This window comes from Arachis hypogaea, chromosome 10 (assembly GCF_003086295.3).
Source record: "Arachis hypogaea cultivar Tifrunner chromosome 10, arahy.Tifrunner.gnm2.J5K5, whole genome shotgun sequence".
Classification (NCBI taxonomy): domain Eukaryota; kingdom Viridiplantae; phylum Streptophyta; class Magnoliopsida; order Fabales; family Fabaceae; genus Arachis; species Arachis hypogaea.
Window position 1 is genome coordinate 75,030,906 of NC_092045.1, and position 19,300 is coordinate 75,050,205.

Consider the following 19,300-nt stretch of genomic DNA (forward strand, 5'->3'; position numbering starts at 1 on the left):
GAGCTCCACACCTTAATCTATGGTGTGTAGAAGCTCCACCGTTGAAAATACATAAGCATAAGGTCTAGGCATGGCCGAATGGCCAGCCTCCCAATGATCTAAGATAGCATAAAAATGAAGATAGCTACCAAAAGTCCCTATACAATAGTAAAAGGTCCTACTTATAAGAACTAGTAGCCTAAGGTGTACAGAAATGAGTAAATGACATAAAAATCCTCTTCCGGGCCCACTTGGTGTGTGCTTGGGCTGAGCAATGAAGCAAATTTCGTGCAGAGACCCTTCTTGGAGTTAAACGCCAGCTTTAGTGCCAGTTTGGGCGTTTAACTCCCATTTGGGTGCCAGTTCCAGCGTTTAACGCTGGGATTTCTTGAGGTGACTTTGAACGCCGGTTTGGGCCATCAAATCTTGGGCAAAGTATGGACTATCATATATTGCTGGAAAGCCCAGGATGTCTACTTTCCAACGCCGTTGAGAGCGCGCCAGTTGGGCTTCTGTAGCTCCAGAAAATTCACTTCGAGTGCAGGGAGGTCAGAATCCAACAGCATCTGCAGTCCTTTTTGGTCTCTGAATCAGATTTTTGCTCAGGTCCCTCAATTTCAGCCAGAAAATACCTGAAATCACAGAAAAACACACAAACTCATAGTAAAGTCCAGAAAAGTGAATTTTAACTAAAAACTAATAAAAATATACTAAAAACTAACTAGATCATATCAAAAACATACTAAAAACAATGCCAAAAAGTATACAAATTATCCGCTCATCACCAACGCATCCCTTGAAGACCCATACTAGGAGGGCATGAACCCAATGAAAACTCCTGCAGCTCGACACTTTCCTACAGAATGATTTCCCTAGTTTAGCACGCACGTATGAAATTTCCAACACCTATTGCTTTCGTTTATGCCAAACACAGAAAGGAATCATAACAAATTGAGAATCAGAAGGCGAAACCCCCAAAATTAGAAAACCTAAAATTAGAACCCAAAATCCCCAAAAATTCACAGAACCAATTGAAAATTGATACATACCTTCTGTATCTCAATTAGCCATTGCAGTTCATCATCACTATCAAAATCATACACACCTTCGAACTACAAAGTGAGAGCGAGTTAGAGAATGAGCAAGAAAGAGAGGATACAGAATAGAGAATACTTACCTGGTGACAGAGGATACGACGATGGTGTTGAGCAGTGACAGTGAAGAGATGAGCGGCGACGTAACGGCTTGGAGACGGTGCAGCAGCTCAGCGGCGAGCTCCAATCGACGGCAGCGCCGCGACAGAGCACGAAGGCGGCGATACATCCCTCCTTCCTCCCTTCGAGCTCCTCGGCAGGGGCACAGAAGCCCGACGGTGGTAGAACGGCGGCTTAAACAAGCCCTAGCAGTGGTGGTGGAGCTTCAACGGCGACGGAGCACCTCCTTTTTCTCTCCTCCATCGCGTTTCCTCTCATCCTCGAGCTTTCTCTCTCACTGGCGCTCGACGATGACGGCGACGGTGGCGGAGCCCTAGACGGCGTCGTCCTCTCTTTCCTTCCTTCCCTTCTCCTCTCTGATTTCTTCTCTCTTTCGTGTTTGTGTATGTTGAGTGAGGATGAGAGTGTGTGCTGCACTGCTGCGTGAGTGAGGGGGAGGGCCAACAAATTTTTTTACTAAGTGTTTATTGAGGATTCTCATATCATCAGGAGACATTTTAAAAGCGCACCCGAAATAGAATAAATAAGCTACTCTCTAAAAGCGTTCCCTTTGATGAAAAAAGTGTATTTATAGATATTTAGATAAGGCTACGCTTTATAAGTGATTTCTAAAATACCTAAGGCTACACTTTTTAAATGATGCCACAATTGTGTATCCTTTTCTCATATAAAAAGGCAACACGGAGAAAAGCGTAGCCTATTCTAGCTTAAAAAAAGTGTGGCCGAATGGGTATTTTTCTTGTAGTGATATATTCTCATATAAGCTTTAGAATTGTCGTGACCTTTAATTAACCTTTGCTTTATGGCATGAGGTAATGGTTAGGGTAATTAGGGTGTTACATTTAGTGGTATCAGAGCGGTTCATCCTCTTGAGCCCGAGGGATGGACTAATTGTGCTTTATTGCATACTCTGTGTCTTTTTCTTTCATGCTATTTAGGTTATCTGTTTGATATATGCATAGCATGCTTGTTTGTGAGTGCCTTTTTCAGATAATTGAAGTACTAGGCTTTTGATATTGAGACTGATCACCTTGATATCAAATGTTTGGTGTAGACAGGAACCCTAATGGCTACTCACGGATGATGTCGTACTTGTACACGGGGAGGAACTAAGAATGACCAACCGGCTGGCAACCATGCCGAGTTCATGGCGGCTATGACTAATTTGGCAAATACTATGCAAGCTAACGTTGTTGCGACCATGCAAGCCATGGAAAGGATGGGTCAACCGGCTGGGAACGGTAATGGAAACGAGAACGAAAATGGGAAAGGAGATGGTAATGACTTGGGAGGTTCTTCGATGACTTTGGCTTCATTTCTCAAGGTTCATCCACCAACTTTTAGGGGTTCGACCAACTCCACTGAAGCGGACAATTGGTTTCGAGCTATGGAGTGTGCACTACAGGCTCAGCATGTCTCAGCTAACCAATATGTAGAGTTTGTGGCCTATCAACTGTTAGGAGAGGCACAACATTGGTTGCAAGGAGAGTGCCAATTACTGCGACTTCCGAATGTAGAGATTCCTTGGGACATGTTTCAAATAGCGTTCTATAGGAAGTATTTTCCAGAATCAGTGAGAGAAGCTAAGGAGTTAAAGCTTATGCATCTAAAGCAAGGCTTGTTGTCTGTGGCCAATTACACTAGTTAGTTCGAGGAACTCTGTAGACTCTCTAGGGTATGTCAAGGTGCCCCGGATTTTTATGAGAGTTAAAAATGTTGAAAATATCAAGGAGGTTTGAGGGATACCATTATGACTGCTATGGCACCTTTGGAGATTAGGGTATTTTCTGAGCTTGTGAACAAAGCAAAGGTGGTGGAGGATTGTGCTAAGAAGGTGACATTGGCTAGAGATAACTGAGGAGGAAACAATGCTAGAGGCCGAGGCAAGTACTTTCAGCCAAAAGGTCCGAACTTCAAGAGGGGAGGATATGTCCTTTAAGGTCAAGGAAACATTAGGAGACCCACTTTTGATCAGTATCACTAGGCGAGAGGAAGAGATAATCAGAGTAAGACATCTCCGAATTTAACTTGTGATCATTGTGGATATTTTCATCCGAATGACTCATGCAAGTTGGGTATTGGAGGTTGCTTCAATTGCGGATTGCCTGGTCACATGGCAAGGGATTGTACTCGTGGGAGGAACTCGAATGCAGGTTGAAATCAACATCAAGGAAGAGTGTTTAATTTGCTGTGAACACCAATGATATTGCTAAGGCAGATCCTTTGATGAGATGTAACTGTTTATTTGGTGATAAAATATTGGTTGTATTGTATGATACTGGGGCTTCGCATTCTTTCATTCCATTTGATAAGGTTGAAGAACTAAGATTGAAAATGTCAGAATTAGCTTTTGACTTGCATGTGTATACCCCATATCAAACGGTTGTGACAAAGTTAGGTTGTAGGCAAGTATCTTTCAAGCTTGAATATAGAGAGTTTGTTCATGATTTGATTTGTTTGCCAATGGTTGGGTTGAAGATAATTTTGGGATTTGATTGGTTATCAAAGAATCGGGTTTTGTTGGATTGCTTTGAGGGATCAATTCGGTTTTTGCCGAAATGGAAAGGTGGAGCAGTGGTAGCTGAGGGTTATTACCTTAACTCTGTGTTGGTGAACTGTAGTGGAGAAGAGTGTCAGGGTTATATATTGTAGGCTGCGAATGCATTAGGTGATGAACGGAGATTAGATCAAATTCCGGTAGTTAGAGACTTTTCCAAAGTATTTCCTGAAGATATTCTCAAATTTCTGCCTCAAAGGGAAATTGAATTTGCAATTGACTTGGTCCCGGGAGCCAGACCAATGTCGATTTTGCTGTACCGAATGGCTTCGATAGAGTTTGCAGAATTAAAGACTCAGTTGGAACAGCTTACGGGGGAGCAACGATTTTATTGGTAAAGAAGAAAGATGGGGGAATGCGACTTTGCATGGATTATCGGCAATTAAACAAAGTGACTGTGAAGAACAAGTATACGTTTCCTAAGATAGATGACTTAATGGATCAGTTGCAAAGAGCTGGGGTATTTTAAAAAATTGATGTAAGATTCGGTTACCATTAGATAAGGGTAAAGGAGGATGATATTCCAAAAACCGTGTTAAGAACGTGGTGTGGACACTACGAGTTTGTGGTGATGTTCTTTGGGTTGACAAATGCACATGCTATGTTCATGGATTACATGAACAGAGTATTTGTCCCTTTTTGGATAAGTTTCTGGTGGTATTCATAGATGACATTCTGGTTTACTCTAAAACGGCGAAGGAGCAAAAAGAGCATCTGAGGATTGTACTACAGGTTTTGAAGGAGCAAAAATTGTATGCTAAGTTGTCCAAATGCGAATTCTGGAAGGAGAAAGAAAGTTCTTAAGTCACGTGGTGAGTAAAAGAGGGATGGCGGTCGATCCTTCTAAAGTGGAAGCGGTGACGATCGGATTTTCTATCGGTGAAGAATTTATAAAAATAAGTTTGCGTTGTACGTATAGTTTCTAAACCAACAGAAAATCCTTTCATGCAAAAGTTTTGGTTGTCACTTAAGCAAACCCAATAAAAGTTATAAACTGAAGTATTCAAACCTTGAGTCGTCTTCTCAAGGAATTGCAGGGAGATGTGTTTATTATTGGTTATGAAAAATAATACTTTTGGGTTTTTGAAATAGGGAGCAAGTAGTTTGAATGACAAGAAAAATAAAATAATAATAATAAAATCTATTGGCAAGGTATGAGAATTGGAAATCCTATCCTAGTTATCCTTGTCAGATGTGATGAGAATTGTTTATTGCTCCCACTTAGTTAACCCTTACTAAATAAAGAAAACTCAAATGGACCAATCAATTTGATCCTCAAGTCCTAGTCAATTCCTATGGAAAGACTAGCTTGGAGATATCCAAATTAATCAGCAACTACCAATTTCAATCACTGCTTTATTTTGACAACTCAAGCGTTACCAATTACTCAACCAAAGCCAAAAGGGAAAAATCTAACTTAAAACATCAATGGATAACAAATGATAGAAGAAGTAATAAGTCTAAAATACTTCAAATTGAATTAATAAAGATATCAAATATAACATGGGAGTTCATAAATTAAATTAGGAAAATAAATAAAAGGAACATTGAACCTGTGATGAAGAAGAAATAATCCTAAATCCTAAAACTAAGAGAAATCCTAATTCCTAAAACCTAAGAGAGAGGAGAGAACCTCTCTCTCTCTAAAAACTATATCTAAATTATGAAAAGTGAATTATGAGTCGTCCCCCTTCATTCCTCCACTTTGTGGTCTTTAATATGTGTTTTCTGGCCTTGAAACTGGGCCGAAAATAGCCCAGATTTCGCTAGGGGCGAAATCTGCCACGCTGATTTTCATCACTGCGACGCATTCGTGTGGAGCACGCATTTGCATCGTCTAGCTGTACGGCCACTATGACAAATTATATATCAAATCGAAGCCCTGAACGTTAGCTTTTCAACGCAACTAGAACCGCGTCATTTGGACTTCTGTGGCTCAAGTTATGACCGTTTGAATGTGAAGAGGTCTGGTTGGACAGCTTAGCAATTTCTTCAAGTTCTTGTATTCCTTCTACATTTGCATGCTTCCTTTCCATCCTCTAAGCCATTCCTCCCCTGTAATCTCTGAAATCACTTAACACACATATCACGACATCGAATGGTAATAAGAGAGGATTAAACATAGCAAAATTAAAGTCCAAAGAAGCATGTTTTCAATCATAGCACAAAATCCGGAAAGAAAAAGTAAAACCATGCAAATAGTATGAATAAGTGGGTAAAGAGTTGATAAAAACCACTCAATTGAGTACACGATAAACCATGAAATAGTGGTTTATCAAGCGGTGATGGAATGGGAGAGGCCGACGATGGTAACAGAGGTTAGAAGCTTCTTGGGATTGGTAGGGTATTATAAAAAATTTATCGAGGAATTTTCTCAAATTGCATTACCAATGACTAAGTTATGGAAGGAGGTACCATTCATATGGACATCGAAGTGTGAGGAGAGCTTTCAAGCCTTAAAGGAGAAATTAACTTTAGTGCCTGTTTTTATTTTGCCGGATGTTGGAAGTTTGAGACAAGAGTTGCTGTCGAAAGCTCATAGCAATGGATTCTCCATTCATCCAGGTAGTACGAAGATGTATCATAATTTAAAGAAGATGTTCTGGTAGCCTGGGATGAAGAGTGATGTAGCCACACTTGTATCTAAATGTCTAACATGTCAAAAGGTGAAGATAAAATACCAAAGGCCATCGGGAATGTTACAACCACTTGAGATTCCTCAGGGGAAGTGAGAAGAAATTGCAATGGATTTTGTCATCGGTTTACCGAGAACTAGGTCGGGATTCGATACGGTTTGGGTGATCATGGATTGCTTAACCAAGTCCGCTCACTTTCTGCTTATCCGAGTGAATTACTCTTTGGAGGAATTGGCAAGGTTGTACATCAAGGAGATTGTAAGGTTGAACGGGGTACCATCGAGCATAGTGTTGGACCGCGATCCCTGATTCACATTAAGATTTTGGAGAGCTTTCCAAAAAAGGGCCTTTGGTACGAGACTATGTCTTAGCACTGCGTATCATCCATAGATAGATGGACAGTCAAAAAGGACTATTCAGACATTGGAGGATATGCTAAGGGCATGTGTCTTAGATCAAGCAGGAAGTTGGGAACGTTACATGCCATTGGTGGAGTTTGCGTATAACAACAGCTTTCGTGCCGGTATTGGAATGGCTCTATATGAGGCTTTGTATGAACGAAAGTGTCAGTCTCCTTTGTGTTGGTATGAAGCCAGTGAATCAAGTGTGCTGGGGCCGGATCTGGTAGCCAAAACCACTGAAAAGGTTAAACAGATTAGAGCTAGAATCTTGACTGCACAGAGGCCACAGAAAAATTATGCGGATAGCAGAAGGAAACCATTGAAATTTGAAGTGAACGAGCATGTATTTCTTAGGGTTACTCCAACAACTAGGATTGGAATGGTGATTAAGTTGAAGTAGTTGAATCTGAGGTATATAGGTCTGTTTGAGAGTTTGAGACGAGTCGGGCCGGTGGCATATCAAGTAGCTTTGCTACCACATTTGTCTAACTTACATGATGTATTCCACGTGTCACAACTCCGTAAGTACACGTCAGATGCGGCTCATGTGTTAGAGCCCAAATCGATTGAAATTAGCCGGTAGTACCGGCTTAAATCTGTCCGGTACTGGGTGAGATCAGTAAAAATAGTAGAAAAACTTAAAAATTAGTTAAAGTTGAAAACCTTGCGCTAATTCTAAAGGTTCGGCCCGAAATTGGTGCAAACGGGCCAAAGACGCTAACGGGTTAGACCGAGCCCAATTTGGACCCAAGTCCAATTTGGGCCCAACACATAGATACCCTTAAGTGAGGTCATTTCAGCCTCATAACCCTTCATAACTAAAAACAACAGCTGCATGAGTTGAGAGAAGAAAAGGGGCAAAGTTACTATTCATCCTCCACTTCCGGTGGTCATAACTCGAGCTACGGTGCTCCGATTTGCGTGTCGTTTGTGGCTACACGAAGTTCTTGCTGAGCCCGTTAGTTTCATCTAACCAAAGTGGTAAGAATCTCAAAAATCCATTCCCATTTTTCTGCCCTTGTGAAATTCAAATTTACGGTTTTGGTTTTGAGTGAAATTTTGTGTTTTGGTTGTTTAGGTACTAACTATTAGTGAGGAATTGTTGGGTTCTATCCCAAATTTTAGTAGATAAGGTAAAGTTTCTCAAAAAATCTTGTAGTTTGGTATATTGGGAATATTAGGTTTTAATTTTTATGAAATATATGATGTTAGTTTCAGCATTGGTGCTTGTTGGAAGCATTTGAATTGGAATTGGTGGCTTGATTTTTGTTGAAAGCTTGGTTTGGACTCAAATTTGAGTGTTGTGCATATTGAAAATCAGCCAAGGTATGGTTTGGTTTCCTCTATGTAATATGTAATATTTCTGGAAACTTAGGCTAGTGGACCATAGGATAGGTTTTAATTGTTGATAGTGGATTATGATTATTGATGCTTGTGATGATTTTGGTGAATTGTGATGTTGGATTTTGGTGTTTTTGATTTTTGATATTGAAGTTACATAATGATAACTTTGAGGAGTGATAAATGGATTATGATGCTTGTTAATATTGATGAATGTTGAGGACTGTTGAATTTATGTTGAATTGTTAATTATTGAATACTAGTGATGTGTAAGTAGGAATCTTTAGATGAAAATGATGAAAATGCATATTGGTAGGTTATGGAATGAATTGAAAGATATATGAACATGATTTAGGTACATTGGACTATTTTGGTTGTAGGATAATTGGTTTTGATTGTGAATTTTGAAAATTTGAGAACCTAACTAACTTTTGTTAAAAATAAGTTTTTGGTGAACTTTGACAGATCATAACTTGAGTTTCTATTTTTGAAATTGGTTGGAATTTATTTTAAATTAAAGATGATTCCAAGAGCTTTAAATTGATATAAAGTTTGATGAAAATGGATTTTTGTAGAGGAAGTTATGAACGTTTAAAGTTTGGTGTTTAAAACTGAATTCTGCAACTTTACAAAATTTTCAAAATCTAGAGGGGCATGCGTACGCGGGTAACCCCATGCGCGAGCGTGTGATTCTGCCAAGCCCTCATGCGTACACGGCCTATGCATGCGTACGCAAGATGGGCCAAAATGCATGAATGCGTACGCGACCCCATGACCTGGTATGCGGGCGATCATTGCTGCCTTGCCCCCTCGCGTACGTGGCACACGAGTGCGTACGCAACATGGGAAATTTCAACAACCACGTGTACGCGGCATTATGCATGCGTACGCGGATGCCCTGTTTTGCTGAAAATTTGTTTTTTCTCGTTTTCAAGGTTCTCTAGCTTTCCAAACATTCTTTAAGTACTGTTTAGGAATACTATCTAGTATTTAGGTACTAATACTCCTAAGGATGAGTTTGTGACTTTATTTAGTGAATTTCTGTATGAATATAGAAGATGGAGACTTAGGTTTCTGGAGAACTGTGGATGGATTAGTTGTGTGGGTTGGAAGAGTACTTATGTTGAGGATGAGCATGAGCTGTGAAACTGAGAATTGATCATTTTTGTAATGAGTCTGGGACTCGAGGATAAATAATGAATTAATAAATACTCAAAGTGATCTCTGAGAAATATGGATATACTGTTATTACTGGTATTGTTGAGATGCTATGCGCCTGGCAAGGACAGTTGGTTAATCCCACTTGTCGAGGTCACAGCGGCGGCTTAAGTGTGGTAGTTAGTCCCGCTTACATTGAGATGTAAGGTCTGTGACTGAGTATCCCGCTCACATCATTTCGAAATCACAAGAGTGTGTTGAGTACCATATTCCTAGACCGTGTGCCGGGCACAATATCCCTGGGGCTTTCCACTTATATTCGTGACCGAAAGGTGAAATTTTCATGGGAATGTGTCGGGTTGGCAGTTGAACCGACAATGTGATATCACAGCCAAATAGGACAGGCATTCATCATGTGCATATTCTATATGTTTGTTTGCTTTGCCGACTTTCATTGTTTGCCTAATTGTATAACATGTCTAATTGCTTCTTGCTTTACTTGCGATACATGATTGTAGTTATGCTTTACTTGTATGAATTAATTGTATTTTCTACTGGGATTGAGGAGGTTCAAAAGGCGGTGGCAATGGGATCCAAGGAGGTTAGGCTGGTAAAGGCTATGGGACAACGGTGAATTGATAGTTTAGAAATCCCCTAAGTTAGTTAACCTGTTTAAGGGTTTGTGTATATGTTTTATAAGATTGAATATTTATGGTTGATATGAAGTTCTAGGATTGCCTCTGGCATCTCAGAATCTTTTATCTTACATTACTGGGCACTGTTACCATACTGAGAACCTCCGGTTCTCATACCATATTCTGTTGTTATTTTTTAGATGCAGATCGTAACCCACCTCGGTGGGTTACGTGATGGTGACAGAGTGAAGGATCTTTATCATATTTTGGAGTCTTTTGGATATTTTGTTTAGTACTCTCACTTTTGTATTTATATTTGCCTTAGAGGCCAACTTTGAGAGAGATATGATGTATTCTATTTTAACTTTCAAAACTCTGTATGTCTGTATATAACTAGTCGGCCTAAACTCCGCAAGTTGAGGCTAGTATCTTATGATTATTATACTTTGTATATATATATATGCATTATTATCTTGTATCTATACCTTGTACCTTTATGCTTTTAGCTTCATGTGAACGTCTTGCGCTTTTGAAAATCTGTTTTGAGCTTATTTCTTCATCGGGCATCTAGAACTATAATATATATATATATATATATATATATATATATATATATATATATATATATATATATATATATATATATATATATCGTATAAGCTTTAGAATTATCGTGACCTTTAATTAACCTTTGCTTTATGGCATGAGGTAATGCTTAGGGTAATTAGGGTGTTACAGGCTGGGTGGATATGATAGCCAAGTCTTCCTTGGCCTTAAGGATTAATTTCATACCATGGGCCCCTACATAGCAACCTTTGATAAGTGTAGGGTCAAAGATGCTCATATTAATATCCATTGGTCAAACACTGGTATGATATTCTTTGAAGCTAACATTCATTTGCTCGACATTGCAGCGGGCTATCATCAGCTTCAATTTCTTCAATCTTTCCATCCTCATCCAATAGCACCAATTTTGTATGCAGAGTTGAGGGAATTTCCCCTATACCATGGACCAAATCTCTTTGCAAAAGCATATTAAAAGTTGTCTTAGTAAGTACCACTATAAACACTGTTGGTTGTTCCACGCTTCCGACTTTAACCCTAAGTGGGATCATTCTCAGGACAGTTGTCGACTTATCATTGAATCCAATGACAGCTAAGTTTGTCTTAACCAAATCCTCGACTGTTTTTTGAAATAATGGGAGCATACTTTCAGCTAGCAAATTAATTGCTGCCCTCCATCTACCGAAATGCAATTAATCTCCAATCCTTCGACTTTTGCGTTAATATGCAATGGTTGAAGGTGACCTTTGGTGGTCTTATCATGCCTTTCAAATAACCCCTCCTTAATCTTGCTATTTTTGACAAATCAGCATTCGTCACCTGGAACTATATCATCACAGTCTCCTTCTAGACAATTCCATGGCCTTTCAGGATTGCCCTGAAAGTTGAAAGGGAGAACAGAAACTGTGGCAACATACTCAAAACCAGTTTCTCCAAACCTCACATCTAGATCATCCTCAAAACCAGAGTTGAAGGTTTTTTCCAGCACCTCTTCTCTTCGACTTGATAGCCAATATCTCCTTCGACTCTTCCGACACCTTGTCTCTTTTCTGTTCTTGCTTCTGAGGTGACTTACTTTTTTTGGTCAATTTTGGACATGGCCCTTGTGCATCGGCATAAGCATTTTGTGTTTGGGCCACAACTCTTGGAATGAAGGGAGATATTTTTGGAAAAATACGTCGATACCTTCCTCGATCATTGCCCCCTCTACTTGCTCCTCGTCTGGAGCCTCCTGTTTTTTGGGCTCTAGCCCAATTTCCAAAATCACCTCTAGGAAAATTGGAATTGAATTTTCTAGAGTAGTTTGAGGAATTATTCTGTACCCATTTGTTGTTTGATACATTGGATGGAGGAACTCTAGTTCAACTCTACACCCTCGGAGTTTCTGGTCGACTGTTGCCAATGTGCACATGTGCTATTTGACAGGAGCAGCTACAACCTCTCAACCTTTAGTCCCATATTTCAGTCGAGCTTGTCTTAATTCTTCTTGATGAACACACTCTCTATTCTTTTTATATGAGTTGAAAGCCTTTGCAGCCGAAGTGTCGAGCAAGGCACTATACCGAGTACATATAGCTACATTTCCTTCCTCCTCCCTTTGTCTTAACAAAATATCTAACAGATCTTCTCCCGCCTTTTGATAAATAGACCTTTCTACTTCAAACATGTCCAGCTTGAATGGCTCATCTTTCATTATAGGCTCGCCAAAATCCATATTAACTATAAACACCACTTCGTCTGTTTCAGCGAAATTCGATGTGAGTTGGAAGGGATCGGAATCCACCTTCGTTCCAGGCTTATCAGCAAACTTAAGTTGACCTTCGTCAATAGCCTTTTGTATCAAGTCCTTGAAATGAACACAATTGCTAGTATAATGTTCAAAAGCTTGATGAAATTTGCAAAACTTTTTATTCCTAATTTCAGAAACAGATGGCATTGTTTTCCCTTCAGTGAGCACAAGTTATTTATCTTTTAACAACATATCAAAGATCTATTCAGCTTTTTCTAGATCGAAAGAAAATTCTTTTCTTCTGACAAAGGAGTCTTATTTTTTGCCGGATTAAGAGATCGACATACATAAGGAGGCCTGTCTTTTAATTCTGCAACAAACGCAGATTCATTGTTTGACTCTTCCTCACCCATGCAGTGGACATAGTTAACCTTTTTGTTAAAAAAGACCTTTCTTTTGTTCGACTTTAGCTCCTCTTTTCTATATTCAAATTTTTAATTTGATATACTTTATCAGCCAACAGAATTAAGTTTAGGAATTGTTGATTTACTAATTTTTTTCGAATATTGAAACCAATCCATTGATAGCCATCTTAACTATCTCAGGTTCACGAATAGATGTGAAATATTTATTTCTCATATTCTTGAACCGTATAAGATAGTCATCGATTGACTCAGTATTTTCTCTCTTCACTATGAATAAGTCGGACAAAGTCACTTTCATTTCTTCCCTAAAGAATTGATCATGAAAACTTCTTTCTAATTGAACCTAACTATGGAAAATAAAGTAAAAGCATTCTTTGTTAGGGAAGAAGGAAAATGCCTCATTTTCAGATATTCATTATTGGCCAACTCGCCTATTTCAACTGAATATCAAGCAATGTGCTCTACAGTCGATTCTCCATTTTTTTCCAGTAAACTTTGTAAGAGATTTAAAAGTTTTGACTCCCGTAGAGGTTTAAAATTGGGCTTGTGAGTATGGTGGTTGAGGGCTATATTGAGGAGGGGGTTCATAGGTGTATGGTGGTGGTTGTTGATTGTCACGAAGAGGTCCACCATAACCATTGTCTTGCCATGCATCATGGCATGGTTGTTGCTCATAGTACATTGGAGGCGGTTGTTGCCAAGAGGGTTGATCAAATCCTTGTGGCTCCTCCCATCTCTGACTGTCCCATCCTTGATGCAAGCCTTCATTGTAATCTCCACTTCCTACAATATAATTGTAACCACACTCATAGCCAAAGGGATGAGAATTCATGGTAGCAAGAGAAAATAAAAACAAATACTAACAAAAACTAATGGAAATAAACTCCTAAAACTAGCAAAAACTAACAAAGAATCAAAAGGCAAACATATTCCCAATATTCACAATAACCAATAATAAGGCACACATTTGCAATTCACCGGCAACGGTGCCAAAAATTGATGGAGGAAATATGTCGGTAAAGATTTTCAGAAAAATATCACGTTGCAAGTATAGTTCTAAACCAACAATTAAACCTCAATCAATATTTAAATTGTTTGTCACTTGAGCAAACCCAATAAAATTAACCGAAGTATTTAAACCTCAGGTCGTGTCTTAAGGAATTGCAGGAAAGTGTTTATTATTGGTTATGATAAAGTATATTTTTGGGTTTTGTGATAAAAGACAAGTAACGTAAATAACAAGGAAATAAAATAACAACTAAGAAAAGGTCTAACAAGGATTGAGAATTGGAATTTCTATCCTTATTATCATAATCAATTGTGATGGTAATTGCCTTTTGCTCTCACTTAGTTAACCTCTAACAATAAAGGAAAGTCAAGTGAGCAAAATCAACATAAGTTCACAAGTCCAAATCAAAGACTAGATTTAGTGAAGCCTAAGCCAACTAGCAATTTTCAAACGCCAACTTCCTACCCTTTTCTAGTGTTAAACGCCAGAAACAGGATAGAAGCTACAGTTAAACGCCCAAACTGGTATAAAAACTGGCGTTTAACTCCAAGAAAAGTCTCTACATATGAAAGCTTCAATGCTCAGCCCAAGCACACACCAAGTGGGCCCGAAAGTGAATTTCTGCATCATTTACTTATTTCTATAAACCCTAGTAACTAATCTAGTATAAATAGGACATTTTACTATTGTACTCACATCTTCAGATCTTTGACATTTTTGGATTATCCTTAGATCATCTTTGGAACATTTTTCCTTAGACTTGGAGGCTGGCCATTCGGCCATGCCTAGACTATTTTCACTTATGTATTTTCAATGGTGGAGTTTCTACACCTCATAGATTAAGGTGTGGAGCTCTGTTGTTCCTCGAATATTAATGCAAAATACTATTGTTCTTCTATTCAATTCAAGCTTATTCTTATTTTAAGATGTTCACTCGCACTTCAATATGATGAATGTGATGATCCGTGACACTCATCACCATTCTAAATTTATGAATGCGTGCCTGACAACCACTTCGTTCTACCTGCGAAAGCTAGAGTGTGTATCTCTTGGGTTTCTAATCAACGATTCACATCGACTCCCCTCTGACAACGGGGCATCTGAATCCGAGATTAGAACCTTCGTGGTATTGGATAGAAACAATTGGCAGCATTCCTGAGATTCGGAAAGTCTAAACCTTGTCTGTGGTATTCCGAGTAGGATCTGGAAAGGATGACTGTAACGAGCTTCAAACTCGCGAGTGTGGGACGTAGTGACAGTGTGCAAAAGAATCATTGGATCTTATTCTGACACGATCGAGAACCGACAGCTGATTAGCCATGCGGTAGCTGTGCTTGGTATTTTTCATCCGAGACGAGAAATCTGACAGTTGATTAACCGTACAGAAACCGTAGAGGACCATTTTCACTGAGAGGACATGAGGTAGCCATTGACAACGGTGATCCCCAACATACAGCTTGCCATGGAAAGGAGTATGAATGATTGAATGAAAATAGTAGGAAAGCAGAGATTCAGAAGGAATGACGCATCTCCATACGATTATCTGAAATTCCCACCAATGAATTACATAAGTATCTCTATCTTTATTTTATGTTTTATTTATCTTTTAATTATCAAAATCCCATAACCATTTGAATCCGCCTGACTGAGATTTACAAGATGACCATAGCTTGCTTCAAGCCGACAATCTCTGTGGGATCGACCCTTACTCGCGTAAGGTTTATTACTTGGACGACCCAGTGCACTTGCTGGTCAGCTGTGCGAAGTTGTGAAGAGACGTGTGAATCATGGTATTGTGCACCAAGTTTTTGGAGCCATGCCTAGTGATAAAAATTTCGCCCACCAAGTTTTTGGCGCCATTGCCGGGAATTGTTCAAGTTTAGACAACTGACGGTTCATCTTGTTGCTTAGATTAGGTAATTTTCTTTTTATTTTCTCCTTCAGAATTTTTAAGAATGAATTCTAGAGTTTCAAATGATGTTTCTATCATCACAGGAGCTAGTTGATTCCCATCAATTTGGCTGTTGTATGTAATGTCCCGCTGAAGCTTGGTTGACCATGTCTAATCTTTTCAGACTGAAACTTTAGACTAACATTGCATGATTCCTCCAGTTCTTATTAAAAATTTTGAGATTCTTATTTTCTTTTCCAAAAATAATTTTCGAAAAAAATATACAAAATTTTTTTTATAAAATCATAAAATCAAAAATATTTTGTGTTTCTAGTTTGAGTCTAGTGTCAATTTCTAAGTTTGGTGTCTTGCCTAAAATTTTCTCAAAAATATGTTCTTGGTGTTCATCTTGACATTCAAAGTGTTGCATTATCTGTTTGATTCTAATTTTTCATGATTAATTTTATTTTGTTGTTTTTCCTTCCCCTCATTAAAAAGTCAAAAAAATTTTAAAATTATGTCTTTTCAAGTCAATAATACACAGAATTGAAGATTCAGAACATACAGCAGAGGAATCACAGAGAAAAGGCTGGGCGTTCAAAACGCCTAGTGAGGAAGGAATTCTGGCGTTTAACGCCCAAGGAGGTAGTATTTTGGGCTTTAAACACCAGAATGAATACCATTCTGGGCGTTTAACGCCAGGATAGCACCAAAGAGGAGATTTTGTTTTCAATTCAAATCTTTTTCAAATTTTCAAGTTTTAAAACAAAATTTTCAAAATCTTATCTTTTTAAATATCCTCTCTTATCAATCATATCTTTTTCAAAATCAAATCTTTTTCAAATCTTTTTCATTTTTCTTTCAATATTTTCACAAATCCTTGCTAACAATTAATGTTGTGATTCAAAAATTTCAGTTTTGTTACTTTCTTGTTAAGAAAGGTTCAATATTTGAATTTTAGAATCCTATCTTTTAATTTCTTGTTAGTCAAGTCATCAAATTTTAAAAACCAAATCTTTTTCAAAAATTTGTTTTTCAATCATATCTTTTCAAACATATCTTTTTCAATCAAATCTTTTTCAAATCATATATTTTTTCAAATTTTTTATTTCAAAAATCTTTTCTAACTTCTTATCCTTTCAAATTTATTATTTCCTATCTTTCTCAAAACCACCTAACCACTTTCTCATTTTTTATTTTCGAAAACCATTAACCATTTTTCAAAATTCTTTTTAATTAACTAATTATTTTGAAGTTTGATTTAATTTTCGAAAATTTCCTCTCTCTCTTATCTCTTTCTATTTAATCACTAACACATCTCCTCTACTAGCAATTCGGACTCTCTCATTCCTTATATGTTCAAATTCACCTTCATCTACCTCACCCTCATATTCTTATTTTCCCCTAACACCTTAAGGAATCTCTATACTGTGACATAGAGGATTCATCTTCCTTTTTGTTCTCTTCTTTTTCATATGAGCAGGAGCAAAGACAAGAATATTCTTGTTGAAGCTGACCCTGAACCTGAAAGTACTCTGAAGAAGAAGCTAAGAGAAGCTAAAGCACAATAATCCAGAGAAAACCTTACAGAAAATCTCGAAAAAGAAGTAATGGCCGAACCAGACAATAATGCAAGGAAGATGCTTAGTGACTTCACTGCACCAAATTCTAACTTCCATGGAAGAAGCATCTCAATCCCTGCATTGGAGCAAACAATTTTGATCTAAAGCCTCAATTAGTTTCTCTGATACAATAGAATTGCAAGTTTTATGGACTTCCATTAGAAGATCCTTTTCAGTTCATAACTGAATTATTGCAGATCTGTGATACTGTTAAGACCAATGGAGTTGATCCCGAGGTCTATAAGCTTATGCTTTTCCCTTTTGCTGTAAGAGACAAAGTTAGAATATGGCTGGACTCTCAACCTAGAGACAGCTTAAACTTTTGGGATAAGCTGGTCATGGCTTTCTTAGCCAAATTCTTTCCTCCTCAAAAGCTGAGCAAGCTTAGAGTAGATGTTCAAACCTTCAGGCAGAAAGAAGGTGAATCACTCTATAAAGCTTGGGAAAGATACAAGCAACTGACCAAAAAGTGTCCATCTGACATGCTCTCAGAATGGACCATCTTGGATATATTCAATGATGGTCTGTCTGAATTGTCTAAGATGTCATTGGACCATTCTGCAGGTGGATCTATTCACCTGAAGAAAATGCCTGCAGAAGCTCAGGAACTCATTGAAATGGTTGCAAATAACCAGTTCATGTAGACCTCTGAAAGGAATCATGTGAATAATGGGATGCCTCAGAAGAAAAGAGTTCTTAAAATTGATGCTCTGAATGCCACATTAGCTCAGAACAAAATGTTGACTCAGAAGCCTATGGAAACACCTATAATCCCTCATGGAGAAATCATCCAAATTTCTCATGGAAGGATCAACAAAAGCCTCAACAAGGCTCTAACAATAATAATGGTGGAAGAAACAGGTTTAGCAATGGCAAGCCTTTTCTATCATCCTCTCAACAACAGACAGAGAATTCTGAGCAGAACCCATCTAGCTTAGCAAATATAGTCTCTGATCTATCTAAGGCCACTCTCAGTTTCATAAATGAAACAAGGTCCTCCATCCGAAACTTGGAGGCACAAGTGGGTTAGCTGAGTAAAAGGGTTACTGAAACCCCTCCTAGCACTCTCCCAAGAAACACAGAAGAGAATCCCAAAAGAGAGTACAAGGCCATAACCGTGACCAACATGGCCGAACCTGGAGAGAGTGAAAAGGTAGTGATTCCCAATGAGAAAGGCCTCAGAGAACGTCCACTGGCCATTAAGGAGTACCCCAATGAGGAACCAAAGGAATCTGAGGCTCATACAGAGACCATAGAGATTCCTTTGAACTTCCTTTTACCATTCATGAGCTCTGATGACTATTCATCTTCTGAAGAACATGAAGACATTGCTGAAAGGCAAGTTGCCCAGTATTTAGGAGCAATCATGAAGTTGAATGCCAAGCTATTTGGTAATGAGACTTGGGAGGATGAACCTCCATTGCTCATTAATGAACTAAATACCTGGGTTCAGCAAATTTTACCTCAAAAGAAACAGGATCCTGACAAATTCTTAATACCCTGTACCATAGGCACCATGACCTTTGAGAAGGTTCTATGTGAACTAGGGTCAGGTATTAACCTCATGCCACTCTCTATAATGGAGAAACTAGAAATCTTTGAGGTACAAGCTGCAAGAATCTCACTAGAGATGGCAGACAAATCAATGAAATAGGCTTATGGACTAGTAGAGGACGTGCTAGTAAAGGTTGAAGGCCTTTACATCCCTGCTGATTTCATAATCCTAGACACTGGGAAGGATGAGGATTAATCCATCATCCTTGGTAGACCTTTCCTAGCCACAGCAAAAGCTGTGATTGATGTTGACAGAGGAGAGTTGGTCCTTCAATTGAATGAGGACTACCTTGTATTCAAGACTCAAGGTTCTCCTTCTGTACACATCGAGAAGAAGCATGAAAAGCTTCTCTCAATATAGAGTCAAACAAAGCTCCCACATTTAAAACCTAAGTTTGGTGTTGGAAGGCCACAACCAAACTCTAAGTTTGGTGTTGAGAGGCCACAACCAAACTCTAAGTTTGGTGTTGAGAGGCCCCAACCATGCTCTGATTTTCTGAGGCTCCATGAGAGCCCACTGTCTAGCTATTGACATTAAAGAAACGCTTATTGGGGGGGTAACCCAATTTATATTTATCTATGTTA

The 19,300-nt window shown here is 38.6% G+C and overlaps 1 long non-coding RNA gene across 1 annotated transcript; it reads right to left on the reverse strand.

The window, feature by feature from the left end:
• Positions 1-767: 767 nt before the first annotated feature.
• Positions 768-1,378, reverse strand: LOC112718265 (uncharacterized). The gene is made up of 3 exons (XR_003160729.3): positions 1,157-1,378; positions 1,029-1,091; positions 768-835 (listed from the first exon to the last, which is right to left on the reverse strand). It is a non-coding gene; the product is annotated as an uncharacterized lncRNA (long non-coding RNA).
• Positions 1,379-19,300: the final 17,922 nt, after the last annotated feature.